Below are 22,719 nucleotides of genomic sequence, written 5' to 3'. Positions count from 1 at the left end.
AAAGGCAGATAAAAATCAAGCTTGGTTTCAGAAGAGGTTGGACTACAGCCATGAGCCTCAGAAGAATAGAACATAATTTATTTTGAGCTCTCCATTCTGTGATTGTGGACATCATTCTAAAACTCTTAGAAGGAGAAAGTGTTTTTAAAAATTATAAAGAGAGATTAAAAAGGAAACACAGAAGGCTAGAGCATGAAACAAAGCAAGTTTTCTAAAGCAGGGAGGTGCAACTCCCACTCACAGGTGCATTCTGCCTGTAGGGGAATTTTTTCCCACTCTCCAATGGGCTACTCTGCCCATCCAGCAGCCACAGAGCCTTCCCACACTGAGCACTGCCCAATGTCTACCTTGGGAACCAATGTCTTCAGACAGCTGAGACCCAAGGAGCTGTGTCATATGGACATGTTCAGATCATTATCACATTTACAACATGCCAATCTCAGCTTGGTGCAAAGCTAAATCTTTGAATTACTTATGAACACATGCCTAAGAATATTATGAAGGGTGTGTATGTGATACAAAAAGGTCTACCCAAAGGCAGCTGCTATATCACTGTGTGGTAAAAACAAATCCCAACAATACAATTTAGTATGCGTACACAGTCCATGTTCACAATTTCAAATATAAAACCCAATTAAATATCACATGAATCTTTAGTTCTAAAACAAACATGAACTGAATCACTTCATAAGTCAAACATTCTTTTAACATGTAAACTCCACATTGTTAACTCTATTTCTGCCTTTGTCCCAATAAAATGCCATGACTTCAAGTCTAGTTCAGTGCCAATTTGCTTCACAATGCTAAGTTTTTGTCCCTGAAATTTATTCCTTGTGAATGGAACCAGGATGGAGAGCCTTAGTCTGTATTTATTTTAGAGTATGGTGCATGATGAAGATGGCTGCATCTTCTTAATTTTTTCTATTTCTTCCTGTAGCATCCTGCTCTCAGTCGTGAATCCTTCCTTTAGAAGTCTTTCCTGTTCCTAAAACAGAAATGGAAAATGAACTCAGATTGCATCCCATATTCATCAGAGTATCATACACTCTCCTTTGGTACTGACACTAAACACTGGAGGGATTTTGACATTTTTATCAAAAGTACTTTCCTTAAGTTATACAATTTAAATCCCCTGTCTTCTACACACACACACACACACACACACACACACACAAGCACACGCACACGCACACGCGCGCGCACACACACACACATACATATGCACATGCATATACATATACACAACCACATATATATGCATACATACACATATATGTATATATAGATACACATATTTATATGTATATATTGCTTTCTCCACATTTATAAAGGTAGCCTGAGAGTTCTAAACACCAGTAGCCTACAGTCCTCAGGTCCAGTTCTTACATCCTTTGACTCATATAAAACACAGTTTTCTATAGAATCAACACCAGCTTGCCTATTCTTTTTTCCCTCATCTCTGAGTTGTGTGGTGTGGACACTCAAACACATGAAAGAAAACTCAAACAAAATGGAAGGTCACTACCTAAATCAGGATCAGAGCAGGCATTCAATCAAGGGTTTTAGTACATGTCACAGTTGTAGTAACCAAGACAGAAGACACATATATTGAATCAAGTGGGGTCTTCACTGCTCAGGCCATGTTATTAGCAACTGTGGAGACTCAGTATAGATGTAGAGGAATGCTCAGAACACAAGATGTTACTGGCAATGTGAGCATTTAACCATTATGCTCAAAGATTTGGGACTCTATGTTTTAAGATGCTTCTAGAGATAAGAATGTTCTAGGTGTGGCAGAAACAAAATTTCTGTTGGTCTCATTCAATATAAAAAAATTAAGAGATGAATATTATATCATAGAATCTGAAGCAAAAAGCCATTTTATATGTAGAAATTGCAATTACTCTATTAAGCATGTGAAAAAAATAGTTTAGTTGAGGATTCTGTCCAAGAAATCCTAGCAAACACCTGGGGAGAATCTGCAATTCAAATCTACAGTTTAATAGACATACACTGGAAAAGGGGCTTCATTTAGCAAAAAGCAGACTTAAAGAGTCATTGGTGGTCAGGAAAAAGAGCAGTAAGGGGATGAGAATTTAATTCACTTTGTGAATAATACCCTACAATTTGGGGACCCTATGTTATTGTCCTTGGATTGAGGGTGGGGAAGATGGAGCACTGACTCTCTATTCACAACACAGTCAAGCCTTGAACTTGTGAACGTAATGCTGCATCCTCTTGATATACATTGTTGTTTGGACTACTGGAACTGAAAAGTAAATGGTGCAGTCTACTCTGCTGGCCTCCATCAGACCTGCCTATCAAAAATCATTTAGGTCCACAGAACAAGAAAGGACCAAGAAAAAGGCTGTAAAAAGGTTTTCCAAGCAAATATACCCAAGAGGCAGACTGGAGTAGTCATTCTCATATCTTATAAAATAGACTTTCAACCAAAATTAATCAAAAGAGATGGAAAGGGTACTTTATACTCATAAAAGAAAAATGCAACAGGATGACTTCTCAATATTGAACACACATGTTCCAAATGCAAAGGAACCTGCATTTGTAAAAGAAACATTACTAAAGTTTAAACCACACACATTAATAGTGGGATGTTTCAACATCTCACTTTCACCAAAGGACAGGTCATTGAGACAGGAACTAAAAATAGAAACAATAAAATTAATATTTTATTTTATTTACAATAAAATTAACCTGACAGTGAGGGGTTCATTTCTCATATCCTATTCAGAAACTAAATCATAGACCATTTAGACCGCTTACTATCTAGAAGGTGAAACCACTTACTATCCTAGGCGGAAAGGTATTTTGCTTCTGCAGCTGATCAGCCTGGCCTAGTCCCTTAAGGCTGGCTTCCCCAGTTTCTAGTTAGAATCTCAAAGTGGCACATCAGGAGGCTAGGGAAAGCTTCAATTTTATTTCTCTCAGTTGAAGTCTCCGGGAGAAAAGAGGAGGGTTTACTTATCTCTGCCCTTTGTCTTGTACAACTCTCAAAGTTTGTGTTCTCCTGGTAAAAGCTCACTGAGAGTTTGTATATTCAGATAAAAAATTCAATAAGAGGATATTACAGAGAATGCCTACAAACATATACACCAGGAAAAATTATGTAGCTTAACTTTCACCATTTGTCACTGACTTGCAGGGTCATGGTAAGTTTAAATTGTAACTAAGCCATTCTAGAAGTCTTGTTTTGACAAACTCAGTCAATATCTTATTCCTGTTTTTTTTCCTGGGTCTTGTCATGTATATCTTCTTTGTCACCTTCATTTAATGATTTCTGTAACACTTTGGAATATGCCCTAAGTCTTAGAAGACTGTTGTTATTGCAGAAGCAATTCAGAGGTCCTGTTATAAAAGGAACTCTAATGATTCTGTGGATGTCACCATTTGGTAACAATTATAACACTTGCATGCTAGCTGTTTCTGCGGAATAAATGTTCTTTATCTTTGCATATTTTCTGAGTTTGGATTCACCCTTCAGTGGAATTCAGACTCCTACAAGAGATATCTACAAAATCTTTCACCCAAACACAAAAGAATATTTTCTTATCAACTCTTCATGAAAATTTCTCCAAAATTGACATTATTGGTTACAAAGCAAGCATCAACATATACAAGAAAAAGGAAATAACTTCTTGCATATTATCAGACCATCGTGGATTAAAGCTGGACTTTAACAACAAGAGAAACAACAGAAAGCCTAAAAACTCATGGAAACTAAAAAACTCCCTATCAAATGATCAGGAAATAAAGAAAGAAAAAAATTAAAGACTTCCTGGAATTCAATGAAAATAAAGGCATGACATAACCAAACTTATGTGCCACAATGATATCAGTGTTAAAAGAAAAGTTCATAGCTCTGAGTGCCTTCATAAAGAAATTAGAGAATTTTCATACTAGCAATTTAAAAGTACACTTTAAACGCCTACAAGAAAGGAAGCAAATACATCCAATACATGGCAGGAAATAATCAAACTCGGGGTTGAAAATTTTCAGTTACAAACAAAGAGAAGAATTCAAAGAATCAGCAAAACAAAGGCCTAGATCTTTGAAAAAATCAACAAGATAGGCAAACCTTTATCCAAACTAAAAGGCAGAGAGACAGTATCCAAATTAATAAAATCAAAAATGAAAAGGAAGACATAACAGACACTGAGGAAATCCAAAGCATCCTTAGGTCTTACTTCAAAGTCCTGTACTTTATAAAACTAGAAAATCTAAATGAAATGAATGATTTTGAATGATTTTCTAGATGGATAGCATTTAAATGAAGATCAGATAAACTATTTAAACAGTCCTAAGATACCTAAGTTAATAGAAACACTTATTAAAAGTCGCCTAAACAACAAAAAAATCAAAACAACAACAAAAAGAAAAAATGGGGGTTGGGGTGGAGCAGATGGTTTTAATGCAAAATTCTACCAGACTTTCATAGAAGAGCTAATGCCAATACTCCTCAAACTATTGCACCACACAGAACCAACAAGGGGAGAGAACTTCAGACCAGTTTCTCTCATGAACAATAATGAAAAAATACTCAACAAAATACAGGCAAACTGAATAAAAAACACATCAAAAACTTCATCCACTACGATCAAGTAGGCTTCATCACAGGGATCCAGAAGCGGTTCAATTTATGAAAATCAATCAATGTAATCTACCATATAAACAAACCAAAGGGAAAAAAATCTCATGATTATCTCACTAGATGCTGAGAAAGCCTTTGACAAAATCAAATACACCTTCATATTAAAAGTCATGGAAATATCAAGGATATGTGGTTCATACCTAAACATAATCAAAATGATCCATACCAAGCCAATACTTAACATCAAATTAAATGGAGAGAACCTTAAATCAATATCACTAAACTTATGGATAGGACAAGGCTGCCCACTCTCTCACTATCTGTTCAATATAATTCTTGAAGTTCTATCTAGAACAATAAGACAACTAAATGAGATCAAGGAAATAAAATTGGAAAGGAAAAAGTCAAAGTATCAGTGTTCTCAGGTAATATGATAGTATACATAAATGACCACCAAAATTCTACCAGAGAACTTTTAGAACTGATGAATACTTTCAGCAATGTGGATAGATGCAATATTAACTAAACAATATCATTAGCCCATATTTATACAAATGATACATAGGCTGTGAAAGAAATTAGAGAAACAACACCTGTTACAGTAACACCAAATAATATAAACTATTTTGTTCTAATGCTAACCAAGCAAGTGAAAAACAAAGGAAGTGAAAGACAGGTATGGAAAGAATATCTAGTCCCTGAAGGAAAATATCAAAAGATAGAAAGATCTCCTCTACTTATGGATAGGTAAGATTAACATACTTAGTGAAAATGACAGTCTTACCAAAAAGAATGTACAGATTCAGTGCAATCTCCATCATAATTCTAATACAAGTCTTTACAATCCTTGAAAGAGCAATTCTCAACTTCATATAGAAAAACAAACAAACAAGCAAACAGAAATGCTAAAACAATATTGTACAGCAAAAGAAGCTCTGGATGCATCACCATACCTGATTTTCAGCTATCCTACAGAGCAATAGTAATTAAAACTAAACGGTATTGGAATAAAAATATACTGCATAGAACAGAATCAAAGACCCAGAAATAAACCCACAGATCTATGAACAGTTGGTTTCTGACAAAGAAGCCAGAACCATGCAATGGAAAAATAAAAGAATCTTGAGCAAGTGGTATGGGTCTAACTGGATGTCTGCATGTAGAAGACTTCAAATAAACCCATAACTATCACCCTGTATAAAACTCAAGTGCAAGTAGATAACAGACCTCTGCATCAATCCGTACACACTAAATCTTATAAAAAAGAAAGAGGGGGAACTGCCTTGAATTCATTGGCTTGGCACAGGAGACAAATATCTGAACAGAACATCAATAACTCAGGCACTAAAATAAACAATTAATAAATGGGGTCTCATGAAACTGAAAAGCTTGTAAGTCTAAGGAAAAAAATAGGACAAATGATGGCCTATAAATTAGGAAAGGATCTTTGTCAATTCTACATCTGACAGAGGACTAACATACAAAATATATAAAGAACTCAAGAAATTGAACATCAATAAACCAATTTAAAAATGGTGTACTTAGCTAAAGAGTGAATTCTCAACAGGGAAATCTCAAATGTCTGAGAAGTACTTAAAGAAATCTTTAACATCCTTAGTCATCAGGGATCTGCAAATCAAAGTGATCCCAAGATAAAGATGGAACAGATACTGGGGGAATGGCCAATTAATGACTATCCCAACTTGAGACCCATTCCCAATGAGAGAGAGCCAACACCTGACACTGTTAATGATACCTTGCTACATTTGCTGACAGTAAACTAGTATAACTGAAAGCCTAGTCTCCTGAGTGCCTTGATCCAACAGCATATGAAAACAGATGCAGAGACCAATACCCAAACATTAAGCAGAATCTTATGGAAGAGTTGGAGATAAAATTGAGGGAAGTGGGGCAGGGCTGGGGATGGGTCAAGAAGGCCTACAGACTCAACTAGCCTAGATCCATGGAGGCTCCCAGAGAATGAACCACCAATCAAAGAACATACAGGGTTTCCACTTAGCACATCCCTCCCCCCATTTGTTGTAGATGTATAGCTTGGTCTTCCTATTGGAGAAAGGGCTGTATCTAACTATATTGCCTACCATTGGATTCCTTTCCCCTACCTTGAGTGCATGGTTGAGTCTCAGTAGGAGAGAATATCTTTGTCTGCTTGAGTGAGTGGTACCCAAGGAGGGCTTCCTCCTCTATGAGAAGGAAGAAGGGGAAGGGGGAATGGGGTAAAGGAATTATAAGGGAAGAACTAGAGAGGAAAGGGAGGGACTGCAATTGTGATTAAATGTGAATAAAAAATAAATTATAAGTGAAAAGAAAAAACAAACAAAACCAAAAACAAACAAACTCTAACCAACTGAAGAACCCAGAGCAGCCAGAACTCAATGTAGTTAGGTACCTGAAGTTTAAGGGATATGATTCTTTCTTTCTCTGCCATGAACTTGCCCCGTTCTGCTCCATCTTCTCAGTCAGCTGTTTCCTGTGCTCTTGGTAACTCTTTTGCTTCTGTTGTATGAGCAGCTTGTGCTTCTTTTCCCTTTCCTTCAATACTCTATTTTTAGCTTCTTCAGCTCTAGCTTTTCTACGTTCCACTGAGAAAAGAAAAAAAAGCAAAGGAGATTAAGAATAAATTCTGTGAGCTGAAAAGAATAAATTTTGTGTTTTTACCATTTTTGTGGACTGTACCCTGGAAACTGGCTAACAAGAGAGGACATTGCCATGTCTACTGGTTTTAAAATAGTCACCATGAAGCTAAGAGTGACATTTGTCATCTTTGTCTTTACAATGAGGACATTATATGAACATTATATTTCGTCTCATGCTGAGAATTTCCAAAATCTGGAATCTTCTCAGTTGGACTCACCTTCATCCTGCTTTTCCTTTTCTGTGAGTGACTGGTCCATCTTTAGAAGTGTCTCAGCCACCTCCTCCTTGGACTCAAAGTACTTTCTCAACATCACTTCAGCCTAGATGTTGAAGGGGGTTAGAACGAGGAAGTAACTATGTGAGTTGAAGACTAATCATGCTTATTTCATTCAATCTCATTTTATCAACTATGCAACAAATACCTTGTAATTCAAACAGTATTTCAAGTTTAAGATTTTAAAATCAATTTGATACCCCTCAAAGACTCAATCTTTTCTAGCTTTTCAAGTTTTAATAACAGGTAACTCTATTCATCTGTCTGTAACTTCAATGCCTTATCCCCCTCAAAATACTTATTTCTTATGTACCTTCAGCTTATAAAGTTGATTTTAGCCTCAAAATGTAACCTTCTTTAATGGAAAAACAATTTTGTCATACAATGTATTCTGATCACATGCTCTCTTCCCCCACCTCGTCCCAGATCCTTCCCATCTCCTTACCCACCCACCTCTATGCCTTTTCTTCCTCTTTCCTTTTAAAAACAAACAGGTAAACAATGCCCAGCCCCCCCCCCAAAAAAAACCAAGAAACTGTCCATACAAAACAAACCCCACTAAAACATAAAAGTGGGAACTCTAATATACAAGCAAAAGATGAATCAGACAAAAAACAAAAAAAAACACCCAAACTCAGGGAGACAAATATTCTGCAATAATACCATTAAGTTTGTTTTGTTAGCTATGTTAGCACTTTTTGGCATAGACTCTTCCCTGAAGTATTAACCAGGAACTTTTCCTTGTCATCTGATCCAACCAAACCTCGTGGCATGAGACCATCCTTCCTGCCTGAATGACTTCTGCAGATTATTCTGAGAGTATCTAGAATGCTGCCATAACATTTCAAGAGACTCATCATAGTGGTTTGAATGAGAATGGCCCCCATGGACTCAAATATTTCCATGCTTAGTTATCAGGCTGTAAAACTGAGAAGGATTAGAGGGTATTGCCTTATTCAAGGGAATATGCCTTGTGCTTTAAGGTTTAAAAAACTTATGCCTGCCAAGTGTCTGTAGCTCAGGACATACAGCTCTCTGTAACTTTTCTAGTCCTATGCGAGCCTGTGTTTTGACATGCTGCTCATCATGATGATAATAGACAAACTCTCTGAAGCTGTTACAAGTTCCACATTAAATGTTTCCTTTTATAAGACTTGCTCTGGTCAAGGTGGTCATTTGAAAATATGTAGCCAAATCTAATCTTGACCTCCACTGCCTAAGCAGAGCAGTTTAAAACAGCCAAAGGCAAAGACTATGTACACTGAATGTTCATTCAGGCTGTGAAGCTCATTGAATCTGTGATCTTGAGTAAGGTCTTAACTTCCTTCTGACTAATTTCCTTTTCTCTCTCTGAGATAATAATAATAAATCCTTAATAAGATTGATGTCAGAATTCAATAAGTGAACTTTTAGATAAGTGAGGACAATCTATGTACCAACTGCTATCACTATATCACTAGCCTGTAAGCTAGGATTTCCTACTGCTTGTGAGAGAAAACTGACTACTTGATTTGGTTTGGTTTGGTTTGGTTTGGTTTGGTTTGGTGTGGTTTGGTTTGGTTTGGTTTGGTTTGGTTTGGTTTGGTTTGGTTTGGTTTGGTTATTCTTTAATTTACAGTAACCCTAGCTCCCTGGGAAGTACTGTAAACATTGGGGATAAATAAGTCACTACTGTTGGATGATTAGATGAATAAATGAGAGAATGAATGATTTCTACAAACATTTCTGAGAGGTCCAATTGAACTCCAAAGGAAGAAGCTGCTGTTTCTATCACAGTTGACTGCTTGTATGAATTTAAGACAAGGGCACAGCCCACAGAAAGCATTGTATCTTCTTTGTGAACCAACAGCTCTGTTTACCTGGAGTCCCTTTCCAGGAGTCTGGTTATACTTTTTTTCCAACTCTAGTTTCTTTTGAAGATAAAGGTAGTAACCTTCTGGTATATAAAATGTCCCCTGCTTCACTTCTTCTTCCAGATGACCATAAAGACCCTCCAGTAATTCTGAGCATCGAGCTGATAACATGTCCATGTTCTTCTTAACAATGCCATCTCGCTTGGCTTCCAGCTGGGCCTGGTGGTGGACAGAAGAGAGATATGCAACAGACTACTGGATAATGCCTAAATGTGGCCACAGTCTTCATCTTACTGTAAGGTCTCCTCAGGTCCCTTCAGAAACGCTTCCTTTAGTTTCTTAATTCCTGAAGGAATCCTCCTTCATCTCTCCTGCTGCTCACTCTTTCTGACTTAGTGATTGTCAAAGCACAGATGCTATATCGTAGGAAACCATTTAATTTCCAAGTCTCTGATTTTAGGGATATTTCACATCACAAAAGCTAATATCTAATGAACAATGAAGATGATTATGATGTAAATCTCAACATTTAGAATGTATAATGGAATAGAATATCTATATACATTACATCTGGAAATTAACTTAGATAAGAAGATGCATACTGACATTGACTAGCTAGCTCCACTAGAAGTTTTGATCACAACAATGCATCATTAGTAATATCTGGGCATGCTAATCAGGGAGGGATAATCACTAATCAAATGTCCATGTTTTCATACAATAAACAAAATGAATTTTTTTGAAAATGTGATTAACAATAGTGCTATTTTTTTTATCAAAGACCAGCAAAATTTTATCATTCAATAGTCACTGTAAATCTGTGCATATCACTGAGTATCCCTGTCTTGGAGACTAACTACAATTCTTTCCTCAAAAAAGACACATATTGCTGGGCAGTGGTGGTGTACCCCTTTAATCCCAGCACTCAGGAGGCAGAGGCAGGCAGATTTCTGAGTTCAAGGCCAGCCTGGTCTACAGAGTGAGTTCCAGGACAGCCAGGACTATACAGAGAAACCCTGTCTAGAAAAAAACAAAAAACAAAAACAAAAACAAAACAACAAAAAAAGGACACATATTTTCCTGACTCTCAAGATGTTGAGTGCCACACCCACCCATAATTCTTTCTGGAGCTTTTGGTCTACATCCAAGAAAGAACTCTTCTTGAAGACCTCATTGGCCTCACTCTCACAGGTCCTGTGCAGGTCCAATAGCTCCTGGAGGTTCTCTGTGGGCATCTGGATCTTCTGATTTATCTGTTCTTCATAGTGGGTGATGGCCTTTTGCACTGAAGATGAGTTCTCTATCTCTGCCAATGTCAGCACAGCACTCTCCATGCAAGGTAGTTCTCCACTGCAGATGTCACTGACATAGGTCTCCACCAGAATTTTTAGACCTATATAAAGGAATTTCAAAATGACTGCTAGTTGCTAGATAGGGTACATAGTTTTCACAATTTTCTGAGAAAGAACACCAAAAGGGTAATGTATTAACCTGGAAATCAAGAGATCAAAGGCCATTTTACTGCCTCTACATTTATCCCAGAGATAGATTTTTTTTTAATTTCCCATTTCTTTTTTTGTTTAATTTTTTTATTCGATATAATTTATTTACATTTCAAATGATTTCCCCTTTTCTAGCCCCCCACTCCCCAAAAGTTCTGTAAGCCCCCTTCTATTCCCCTGTCCTCCCACCCACCCCTTCCCACTTCCCCGTTCTGGTTTTGCCGAATACTGCTTCACTGAGTCTTTCCAGAACCAGGGGCCACACCTCCTTTCTTCTTGTACCTCATTTGATGTGTGGATTATGTTTTGGGTATTCCAGTTTTCTAGGTTAATATGAACTTATTAGTGAGTGCATACCATGATTCACCTTTTGAGTCTGGGTTATTTCACTTAGTATGATGTTCTCTAGCTCCATCCATTTGCCTAGGAATTTCATGAATTCACTGTTTCTAATGGCTGAATAGTACTCCATTGTGTAGATATACTACATTTTTTGCATGCACTCTTCTGTTGAGGGATACCGGGGTTCTTTCCAGCTTCTGGCAATTATAAATAGGGCTGCTATGAACATAGTGGCACATGTATCCTCATTACATGCTGGGGAATCTTCTGGGTATATGTCCAGGAGTGGTATAGCAGGATCTTCTGGAAGTGAGGTGCCCAGTTTTCTGAGGAACCACCAAACCTATTTTCCAGAGTGGTTGTCCCAATTTGCAACCCCACCAGCAGTGGAGGAGTGTTCCTCTTTCTCCACATCCTCGCCAATACCTGCTGTCTCCTGATTTTTTAATCTTAGCCATTCTGACTGGTGTAAGGTGAAATCTCAGGATTGTATTGATTTGCATTTCCCTAATGACTAATGAAGTTGAGCATTTTTTAAGATGCTTCTCCGCCATCCAAAGTTCTTCAGGTGAGAATTCTTTGTTTAACTCTGTACCCCATTTTTAATAGGGTTGTTCGGTTTTCTGGAGTCTAACTTCTTGAGTTCTTTATATATATTGGATATTAGCCCTCTATCTGATGTAGGATTGGTGAAGATCTTTTCCCAATTTGTTGGTTGCCGATTTGTCCTCTTGATGGTGTCCTTTGCCTTACAGAAACTCTTTCTGTTCAGAAACTTTCTCCCTGTACCGATGTCCTCAAGGGTCTTCCCCAGTTTCTTTTCTAGTAGCTTCAGAGTGTCTGGCTTTATGTGGAGGTTCTTGATCCATTTGGATTTGAGCTTAGTACAAGGAGACAAGGATGGATCAATTTGCATTCTTCTGCATGCTGACCTCCTGTTGAACCAGCACCATTTGTTGAAAAGGCTATCTTTTTTCCATTGGATGTTTTCAGCCTCTTTGTCGAGGATCAAGTGGCCATAGGTGTGTGGGTTCATTTCTGGATCTTCAATCCTGTTCCATTGATCCTCCTGCCTGTCACTGTACCAATACCATGCAGTTTTTAACACTATTGCTCTGTAGTATTGCTTGAGGTCAGGGATACTGATTCCCCCAGACTTTCTTTTGTTGCTGAGAATAGTTTTAGCTATCCTGGGTTTTTTATTGTTCCAGATGAATTTGATAATTGCTCTTTCTAACTCTGTGAAGAATTGAGTTGGGATTTTGATGGGTATTGCATTGAATCTGTATATTGCTTTTGGCAAAATGGCCATTTTAACTATATTGATTCTACCGATCCATGAGCATGGGAGGTTTTCCCATTTTTTGAGGTCTTCTTCCATTTCCTTCTTCAGAGTCTTGAAGTTCTTGTCATACAGATCTTTCACATGTTTGGTAAGAGTCACCCCAAGATACTTTATACTGTTTGTGGCTATTGTGAAGGGGATCATTTCCCTAATTTCTTTCTCAGCCTGCTTATCCTTTGAGTATAGGAAGGCCACTGATTTGCTTGAGTTGATTTTATAACCTGCCACTTTGCATCCAAATTAACAAACTTAAAAATGAAAAGGGGGATATAACAACGGAAACTGAGGAAATCCAAAAAATCATCAGATCCTACTACAAGAGACTGTACTCAACACAACTGGAGAATCTGGAGGAAATGGACAATTTCCTTGACAGATACCAAATACCAAAATTAAATCAGGACCAACTAGACCATCTAAACAGTCCCATAATGCCTAAAGAAATAGAAGGAGTCATAGAAAGTCTTCCAACCAAAAAAAAAACACAGGACCAGATGGTTTCAGTGCAGAATTCTATCAGACCTTCAAAGAAGAGTTAAAACCAATACTCTTCAAACTATTCCACAAAATAGAAACAGAAGGAACACTACCCAATTCCTTCTACGAAGCCACAATTACACTGATACCAAAGCCACACAAAGATCCAACAAAGAAAGAGAACTTCAGACCAATTTCCCTTATGAACATCGATGCAAAAATACTCAATAAAATTCTTGCCAACCGAATCCAAGAACACATCAAAACGATCATCCATCATGATCAAGTAGTCTTTATCCCGGGAATGCAGGGTTCTTTCAATATATGGAAATCCATCAATGCAATCCACTACATAAACAAACTCAAAGAACAAAACCACATGGTCATTTCATTGGATGCTGAAAAAGCATTTGACAAAATTCAGCATCCTTTCATGCTTAAAGTCTTGGAGAGAACAGGAATTCAAGGCCCATACCGAAATGTAGTAAAAGCAATATACAGCAAACTGGTAGCCAGCATCAAACTAAATGGAGAGAAACTTGAAGCAATCCCACTGAAATCAGGAACCAGACAAGGCTGCCCCCTTTCTCCTTATCTTTTCAATATTGTACTTGAAGTACTAGCTCGGGCAATTAGACAACATAAGGAGGTCAAATGGATACAAATTGGAAAGGAAGAAGTCAAACTATCATTATTTGCAGATGACATGATAGTCTACCTAAGTGACCCAAAAAACTCCACTAGAGAGCTCCTACAGCTGATAAACAACTTCAGCAAATTGGCAGGTTATAAGATTTTTTATTGAATTGCTTTGAACAGGGTTTGGATGGCCTTAGACACATTGCCTCCTTAGTTTATCACCCCTCTTTTTTTCTTAAAAAATTACCTTCTCATTATCTCTTTCATTAAATGGAGAAAGCAGAAGGCTGTCATTGTCTTTCTCCTCTTTCTCTTCTTTTGTTGTGGTTGGGTGTTGTTGCTGTTCTTTCTTCCTTCCCTTCCACTCCTTCCTTTCTTCCTTACTTCATTCCTCACTTCCTTTCTTCCTTCCATTATTTCCCTTTTTCACTTTTTTCTTTTTTAGTCTTGCATGCTACTACACTGTTCCTACAATCTGTAGAGAGTTTATCCAGTTTTTTCCCCACAGGAGCTATAGAATGACCAGGACATTCAGGTTTTCTTACATCTTTACTCTTTGGAGGACTGAAAGCATCACATCCTGGGAAACAACTTTCAGGCAAGTCAGAGCATGTGCTAGGTCCTTCCTCTCAACAGTTCTGTATTAGTCAGTCCTACACTTCATTTTCTGTTTCTATAGTTGGGATGAATCATAGATTTTCTCTTTTTCTTTCTTTAAAATCTCTAATTACATTCTGTGTCTGTTTGTTCATGTATTTGGGGTTTTAGGGGTTCTTTTGTTTTGTTTATTGCAATAGTTTAACATCTCTCAGAGTTCCCTGAACTTTGATATGTAGCCAATGATGAATTTATATTTTTGATTGTCCTGCTTCTACTCCTATGAAACTAAGATTATGGGTTTTCAAAGCTATACCAGTTCATGTGGCATCAAAACAACAACTTTGTGAATGCTAGAAAATCTCTCTACTATCTGACCAACATCCCTGGCCAGTGAGCTCCATGACTCAATGCTGTACCCTATTACACTTATTGGGGGGGGAACACATTAAATTATTCAAGTACAAGCAACTTCACCCACTCCAAAGAACTAAATATTCCTCCTGATATTAGTTTCTGAAAAAATAATACAATATACAAGAAATGAATAGCTACAGTCTGAGGTGACATGTCTGTAGTTTCTTCTTGGACCTACCATACTGTCATATCTTATTATAATGGAGACTTTTATATTTGGCATAAAAATATATTAGGTTCAATGTCTCTTTGCCAGTTTTTACCATCATGTTCTGCTCTATCAGGACATCACCACTGCACCATGACTCCACCTCTCATGTACTCTCTTCTTTCAGTCACATAACTTTTACTTTCCTGAACTGGAAAGTCATGTGCTACCTTAAGCTTTATTCTGTTGAATTAGTACAATGTGATATTTGATCTTTTGTGACTTTCAATTACCCTCTTCATTAGTAGGGAAGCATGAGGAAGTGGAAATTGTTTCTCAGGCTACATTTGATTCTGATGATTACCCGTATCCTTTGCTATTAAAAATTTGAGATTTTGAGAAATAGATTTATTTCCTAAGTAAATTCCACCACAAGAGACATGCACTGCATTTTCAACAACATCAAGAAATGTGTTTGGTGTGATTTGAAGTGGCTTTGTCAGTATCCTACAATGAGCAGAAGACAAGATAAGAGATAGTAGGGATGACTTACGTTTCCCATTGACTATGATGTCACCACACAGAGTCTTGACACCAGAATCACTGAAGATGTACGAGGTGAATTTTGCAACTTCTTCTACAAATTCTTTATTCAGCAATTCATCCCTCATCAACTCTAGTTTGGAAAGCTGCTTCCTGTCAGCAGGCATGTCGAAGAGGAAACACTTCCTCTTTGGGAAGAACTTCCTGATACAAAGTCGAGGCTCATTAAATCTTTTAATTTTCTCATCAGTTCCTTAAAGAAGGATAAATTACATATAGTAAACGTCAAATAAATTCTTTAAAATATATGACCCTTTTAATTATAATACTTTCCCAAAGCAAGGGGGAAAACAACTAATGTGGAATGAGCAAAACAAAAACAAAAGGAATGAGAAAAAACAGGCCTTCCTCTAAGAAGCTGTAGATAGTACAGCTCAAACTCAGTCAAGTTGTGTTTTCATTTCCCATAACTGCTCTGAGGAAAGCACAATTACAGGGTCAAGAATTTTTACCAGGAATACAGGTATGATCCTTTTGCTCTTGTTACCATGATATCCTAAACTTCCATTACTCCCATTTACCTGGTCTCAGAGCCAGTGAATTCTCCAGGTACTCATCAGGAGTGATAGATCTTCCATTTACTTCCATCTCCAGGGGGAAATCCCTCAGAGTCCACACAAAGGTGGGAAAGAAGCCTACAAAGTAAACTGAGTCATCTACATCACTCTGATTGGGAGATGACTTTGATTTGATTAGATCAGTCAGTTTTGTCACATAGCTGGCATGCTCAGTTAAAAAAACTACAGCGAAAACACCATTTTTATTATTTGGAGCTAATGACTACCCCTCAAAAATAACATATTTGTTAGCTTATTGATTTTAAGGATTCACTTGCTCACAAATATCTATTTTATGTCTTCTATGGAACAATCTCTTTCCTGGGGACAAACTTTTAAAATAAGCAAAATAATGCCAATACTAGAGTTTATGTCATACTTAGAGAGACAGACAATAAGAACATGAATATAATACAAAAAAATCCTCAAAGATTGCTAAAAATTATTATTCAGAAAAATAAACTAGCCCAAGCAAAAGTGAGTCAATGTGTAGATCTGCCTGGGGAGCTTTCACAATGTGTTCTTCAAAGGACTACTTGTGCTCTGTGAGATTCTAGGTTATCAAAAATCCAAACATGGAAGCTATAGCAGAAGAATGTTCCAAATAAAAGTTACATCATTTGTGAACCCTTAAACAGGAGAATGTGATTACATACTGAGTATAAATCATGCTTGCAAGTGTGGCAGATATTCCAATAGACCTACATGTAGGACAGTAAGTGCGACAGATCCTAGACTTCAGTTTGATTTTCACTGAATGGAAGGTACTTTGTGTAAAGAAGATCTGATACAATACCATTTCAGAAGATAATACTGGCTGAGATTGTACTTGATAATCAAGAGTATAAGCAAAGAATAATTTGGCAGTTGACATGTCTAAGACAAGAAAAGCATAGATTAGAGTACATTGTGGAAGGTATGTGGAGATGGAGGGAGATAGTATAATGAAATTAAGGCCTGGTTCCCTAATTGGTTCTTGATTTGTTCAATAAAAAAGGCCAGGAGCCAATTGCTGGCTAGAAGGGACAGGTGGTACTTCCAGGTTCTGGGAGGAAAAGGAGACACAGGTAAAGGACAGGGAGTTTTAGGACAGGCTTTGGAAGGAGAAGCACAAAACAATCTTGTAAGATGTTAGAGAAGCTAGAATCAGTAGCCACAATCATTGGGGGATAAGCAAGGAGGTTGGAAGAGGCTAGCTGGTAGGAACCATTAAATTTAGGGCAGGAGGAGTGACAGGGTTATTAAATTATTAAGTGTGCCCATTTTCAAGCAAGAGGTATTGGAAAACATCAATTGTGCTATTAGGAAAATTCTAAAGTAATAAAGCCATCTGAGTGCTTTTTATTGTGCAAAGGTAGGTAGAGAGAGAAGCCAGGTTGGTGCTGACAGCTTGGTAAAGCTAAGCCTGGAGGAACAAATGGGAACTGCAAAAGGCTAGAGTGCAGATAGCAGCTTCAGGGTCCCAGCTCCCAGGCAAAGGTGGTAGCATGTTTTTAAAACCACTCACAACATAGAGAATATTTGAGTCTAGAGAAATAGCTTTGCTAATGGAGCTGAGAATAGAATAATGACTTCTTGTGTACTAGAAAATGTTTACATTGAGTGATTTCTGTTTTAAATCTGAGCAACTTTGCAAATGATGGTACATGTTAATGCAATTAGAAACAGAAGGAAGGAGACATTTTGTCAATTTTGATTTGAATTGTCTCTAAGATACCTACATGAGGTGTTCCATCATCAGCTAAATGTGAAAGGCTGAATGTAGCTATAACTACAGATAGATACTTGATGACAACTGACCCATAGGTGCTCCAGAAGCCCTTGAGGCACAATGACAGTCCCTAGAGACAAAATAAAACCAGGCTATTAGAGACACAGTAACTAGAGTCCTATACTTAGAATCCATAAGAAGAGAATAGAAACAAGAAAGACTTGCTGGTGTGGTGGGTGGAATATTTGATAATTTAGAAACACTAGCTCTAAGAGGCAAGTTATACAGAAAGGAGAAAGAGTTCAACTCCTGGAATCTGCTGAGACAAGCAATACAATGGCACACTGGATAAGGAGTTACTTGAGCTCAATATTTGAAGTTAAGTTCACTGAAATTTAGCAAAGGTTGATAATGATCTGGGCAATGTTATAGGAGGATAGAAATGGTGTGAGAGGGTGAGGGAACAGGAACATCAGGTATAGATGAGTGCCTTTTGGCCAAAGAATGTTGTGTCCATTGGATGTTTGAAAAAGGAATAGAAAGAATGTTGCTGATATCTGAGAGCCCATGTTTCAGAGACTCTTGTCTTCTTTTTATTGGCATCAGAATGAAAGCATACAGAATGGTCTAAATAGGAAGCATACCTGTGTCTTCTACAATTCTATATCATGCAAAGTGTGATGGTAGTATGAACCAAAACAAACAGTACCTCCAAGCACTTGAGAGATTAGCAGGAGATATTTTCTCCAGCACATTAACTGGGCAGTAAGATGGTAGCACTTACAGATGCTGGCAGGACTGGTGATTTGCAGAGACATCGTTTTAACTGATGTTGAAGATTTGAAAGATGTGGGATATTAAGCCAGAAATGGGTTTTCTGAGCAGTATGTGACTCTGTTGAAAGGACACACAGGCCAGAAATTCTTGAAACTGTGGTGGGACTGAGGTAAACCTGGTAAAGAGAAAAGGATTTTCCAAATCTCTTAGATTTGCTATTTCAATTGTGGTGGTTGAAAGAGAATGGCCTTACCAGCTGGTTTGCCTGATGAAATAATGAAGCTGTTCCTTCTACACTTAGGATGCCTCATTGAGTTTTCAGGATAAATATTAACTATAGCATTCAGTGGGCAGTCAGGATATTACTAACATTTAATACATAATGATATTACTGATTACTGAGAACCTGTGTGGAGGATTTGGACAAATGAAGGATATTGATCCAGATAGCGATTCTCTCATCAGTTTTGCCACTCTGTCTATGACAATGTATGATGTAAGAAGTTTGAATTTGTTCTGGAAAGTAAGACACTCTCACATGAGAAGTATCAGGGAATTTGTTAGTGAGAGACATAAAATACTAAAGTCCTTGACTTCCTATCTACCTGATGTAATCATGATGCTGTTATTTCTATGCTCAGGACTATGCTAGACCACACCAAAAGGATACTGCAGCTGGTCCATGGCCTGCTGGTTGATGGTTCCTGTGCTATTGTAGATGAAGGTGCTGCTGAGGAGGACTGCCAAGGCAAAGATCCAGCAGCTGTTCTGGTTGTCACCCTAGAGGTCAGTGAGTGAAGAAGAGTGACTAAGAGACCTTCCATCAACTCAGGTAGGCAATGATGGCCTTTGTCTGTCCCCCATCAGCTGTGACTTCAAAGGTAAGTAATTTCTACTACATAGTAATTTTCTACCTGTACAATGTTTTTGTGAGTCTTCAACTCATGTTGTATAATTCAAATGTGATAATGTACATTCATGTATATGAGAACATAAAAGACATTTATACTTAAAATTCATAATGTTGTTCAGCTACAAAAATATAATCTGGCCTGCTGTATTTCTTTCACAGGAAATATTATGGTAAGAAACATTTTAGCACTAGGAAAATTAAGGTCTTTCACTAAAAGTTTTGCTTGTCTCATATTGGGAAGAATAGTGATGTGATCCTCCATTAAAAAAGATGTTATTGTGAATTGTGGTGGTTTGAAATAAAAAAAAAAATGATGCTATTGCAAATTGTGGTGGATTGCATGAGAATGGTCCCACAGGCTTATATTTTTAAATTATTAGTCATCATGAATTGAGTGGAAAATTTTTAAAGAATTAGAAGGATTAGGAGGTGTGGCCTCACTGGAGAAAGTATGTCACTAGGGGTAGATTTAAGGTTTTAAAAGGTTATGCCAGGCCCTGTCTCTCTTTCTCTCCCCTCCCCCTTTTCTATCTTCTTTCCTCCAATCCCTTCCCTCCCATCCCCTCTCACTCCTACTGCTTATGGATCAGGATGTATCTTTCACCTGCTGTTCTAGGGCCATGCCTGCCATTTCTGCTGCTATGCTCTCTACCATGATGATAATCAACTAAGGCTTTGAAACAGTTAAATAATAGCTAAATGCTTTAAAAAAAACAATAATAGTTGCCCTGGTTATGGTGTCTCTTCACAGAAATAGACCACTACCTAAAATATAAGTTTCTTTTTAATTAATTAATTTACTTTTTACACTCCATGTTTTATCCCCACCCCCACCCCAGGGTAACCTCTGACTGTTCCATGTCCCATACCTCCTCCTTACACCCCCCCCCCACACACACACACCTGACCTCTAAAATCTCTGGGGCCTCCAGTCTCTTGAGGTTTAGGTGCATCATCTCTGAATGAACACAGACCATTAAAAGACTATCAGTCCTCTACTGTATGTAAACTATAAGTTTTATATTATTTTCCTCTCATTGACAGTGGCATGTAGAAGTTATAATTCTTATTATTTCTATAGGCTTGCAGTTAGGCATGTTCAGAAAATGTATAGTCAAATTTAGAGACACCATTAAAAAAATCTCACCAAACCATGGTGTGATGGCATAAAAAAAAAAAGGCAAAAAATTGTCAGTTATCCTTATGAAGGCTGACTCTCTGATAGTCAGTGGACTTTAGGGTCAACTCTTGGTTCCTAGGTAAGTGATACATTAATTTGATGCATTAGAACTATAAATGAAGATTGGATGTAGACTATTGATGCACCATGAGTAGATTTGAAGGGTTATGTTTTACCTTCTCTATGTCCTCTAGACCCTCTGTGTCAAGCAGAACCAGAGTGTGTTCTGGCTTCAGGGGATGAGGGAGGCACCACATCCAGATGCCCTTTGTGTGAGACTGCACAGTGGAGCCCAGGGAGAAGCCTGCAGAGTGGGGATGAGATGGAGAGATAAACAGTGCATGCTTCCTGAAATTTCATTGGAATGAATGTATTTATCATTTATAGGAGAACAATCAGTTACAAGTATTGGTTTTGATTACAAACCCAGGATTAAGTAGGGCAGAATATCCAATGCTGATTAGTCCTTCATTTCCACCGAAGGTATCAGTGGAGTCTTGTTCCTCCTAGACAAACATTCTAACAAATATTCTGTAATTCATCATAAAGTAAGTTATACAGTGGCATGTAGAAGTTATAATTCTTATGATTCCTTCATTTCCACCGAAGATGTCAGTGGAGTCTTGTTCCTATTAGTGTATTATTAGTATATTATTTCTTCAACTAAGACAGGCAGGCTTACACCTTTTAAAAGAAGTAATGGGATTGTGGGAAGAAGCAATGAGAAGACCAATTCAGAAAAGTAAGTCCACTGATGGACACAAAGCATCCCATATCACCTGAGTCTCTGACTTTTTCTCCTCACATTTGCTTGCTGGATGCTGACAGTGGACATAGGAGGGGGAACTGGGCAGAACTTTGCTGATAGCACTCACCCTTCTGCTTTCTAGCCAGCTTACTCATCAGATAGGATTTGCCTGTGTGGGACAAGCCCACAATTGCTACCACCACCACAGGATTTTCAATAGCAGACAGGATCTCCAGAGCTTCCTGGTTGACCACCAACTGCTCACCAGAGTTCTCAATGAGGCACACTGGGTCTGACATGTAAATTTCTGAGGCCATTTCCAGAGTATCTTGATGATTGCAGGAAAACATAAAACAGGAAATGTTCTGAGTCAGTTAGAAGAACTCAAATCAATGACCTGGATGATTATGAGCACTCTGTATAAACCAAAGGGTGCAATAGCAACACAGACACCTTGGCTATGAACCCAACTGACTACCTGAAGCTTGTAAGTCCACAGATCTTGAAGGAGACGCTATTACTGCCACTTTATTAAACCAGGGTCACTCTTAACTCTATCCTAAATATTTATCTTTATTCCCACAGATAAGTGTACCTCTCATTCCTCACTAAACAAGTTTTTCTTTGTAATAGATGGAGATCACTACAAAACACTACAACCAATCAAAGTCCTAGGAACAAATGATTATGTGGTACCCAGCCCCAGCTACAACATGACTTCTGTACCTAAAGCTCGGGAGTATCACAGAAAAGGGGAAGGGGTGAAATATTGAAGAGTGAGAAAAACAAGAAGTCTGATGTGAGACTGGGGTTCCTAGAAGTGATGGGAAATCTATACCCATGTAGTCTCACCAACTTGGCTACCTAAACAAGACCCAAAGAAGTACAAAACCAAATGACACGCTTAACATCAAAGGGGACATTTCATGGGGCCTGAACCCTAAACAAAGCATTACAGGCTGCTTAGGAATGCTGTGATTGGAATGAATTTACTCATGGAAGAACTCCCTAGTTAGTTATCCAGTACCAAGTGGTCTGTCCTGAAATCATATACATCCAATAACATTATACAGATGGGATAGATTGTATGTTCATTGATTTAAGAATACCTGTGTGTGTATATGTGTATGTGTGTGTGTGTGTGTGTGTGTGTGTGTGTGTGTGTAATAACAACTAAAGATAACGACACCATAGATTTGAGCAAAAGCAGCAGGTGGTGCATTAGAGATGTTATTGGAAAGAGGAAGGGAAGGAGAGAAATGATGTAGTCATATCTTAACTCCAGAATATTATTATTAAAAATAAGAAGGATCAAAATGTTATGTACTCAGACTTTATTCTTTTCATATTTTTAAGAGTCCTAGTTGCC

General features: G+C 37.8%; 1 pseudogene; it reads right to left on the bottom strand.

The window, feature by feature from the left end:
• On the bottom strand, positions 1 to 21,675 carry LOC127682616 (guanylate-binding protein 1-like; annotated as a pseudogene).
• Positions 21,676 to 22,719: the final 1,044 nt, after the last annotated feature.

The sequence above is a fragment of the Apodemus sylvaticus genome, chromosome 4 (assembly GCF_947179515.1).
Source record: "Apodemus sylvaticus chromosome 4, mApoSyl1.1, whole genome shotgun sequence".
Taxonomy (NCBI): domain Eukaryota; kingdom Metazoa; phylum Chordata; class Mammalia; order Rodentia; family Muridae; genus Apodemus; species Apodemus sylvaticus.
The sequence above is the reverse complement of the archived record's forward strand: the minus strand, read 5'-3'. Positions and strand labels throughout refer to the sequence as shown.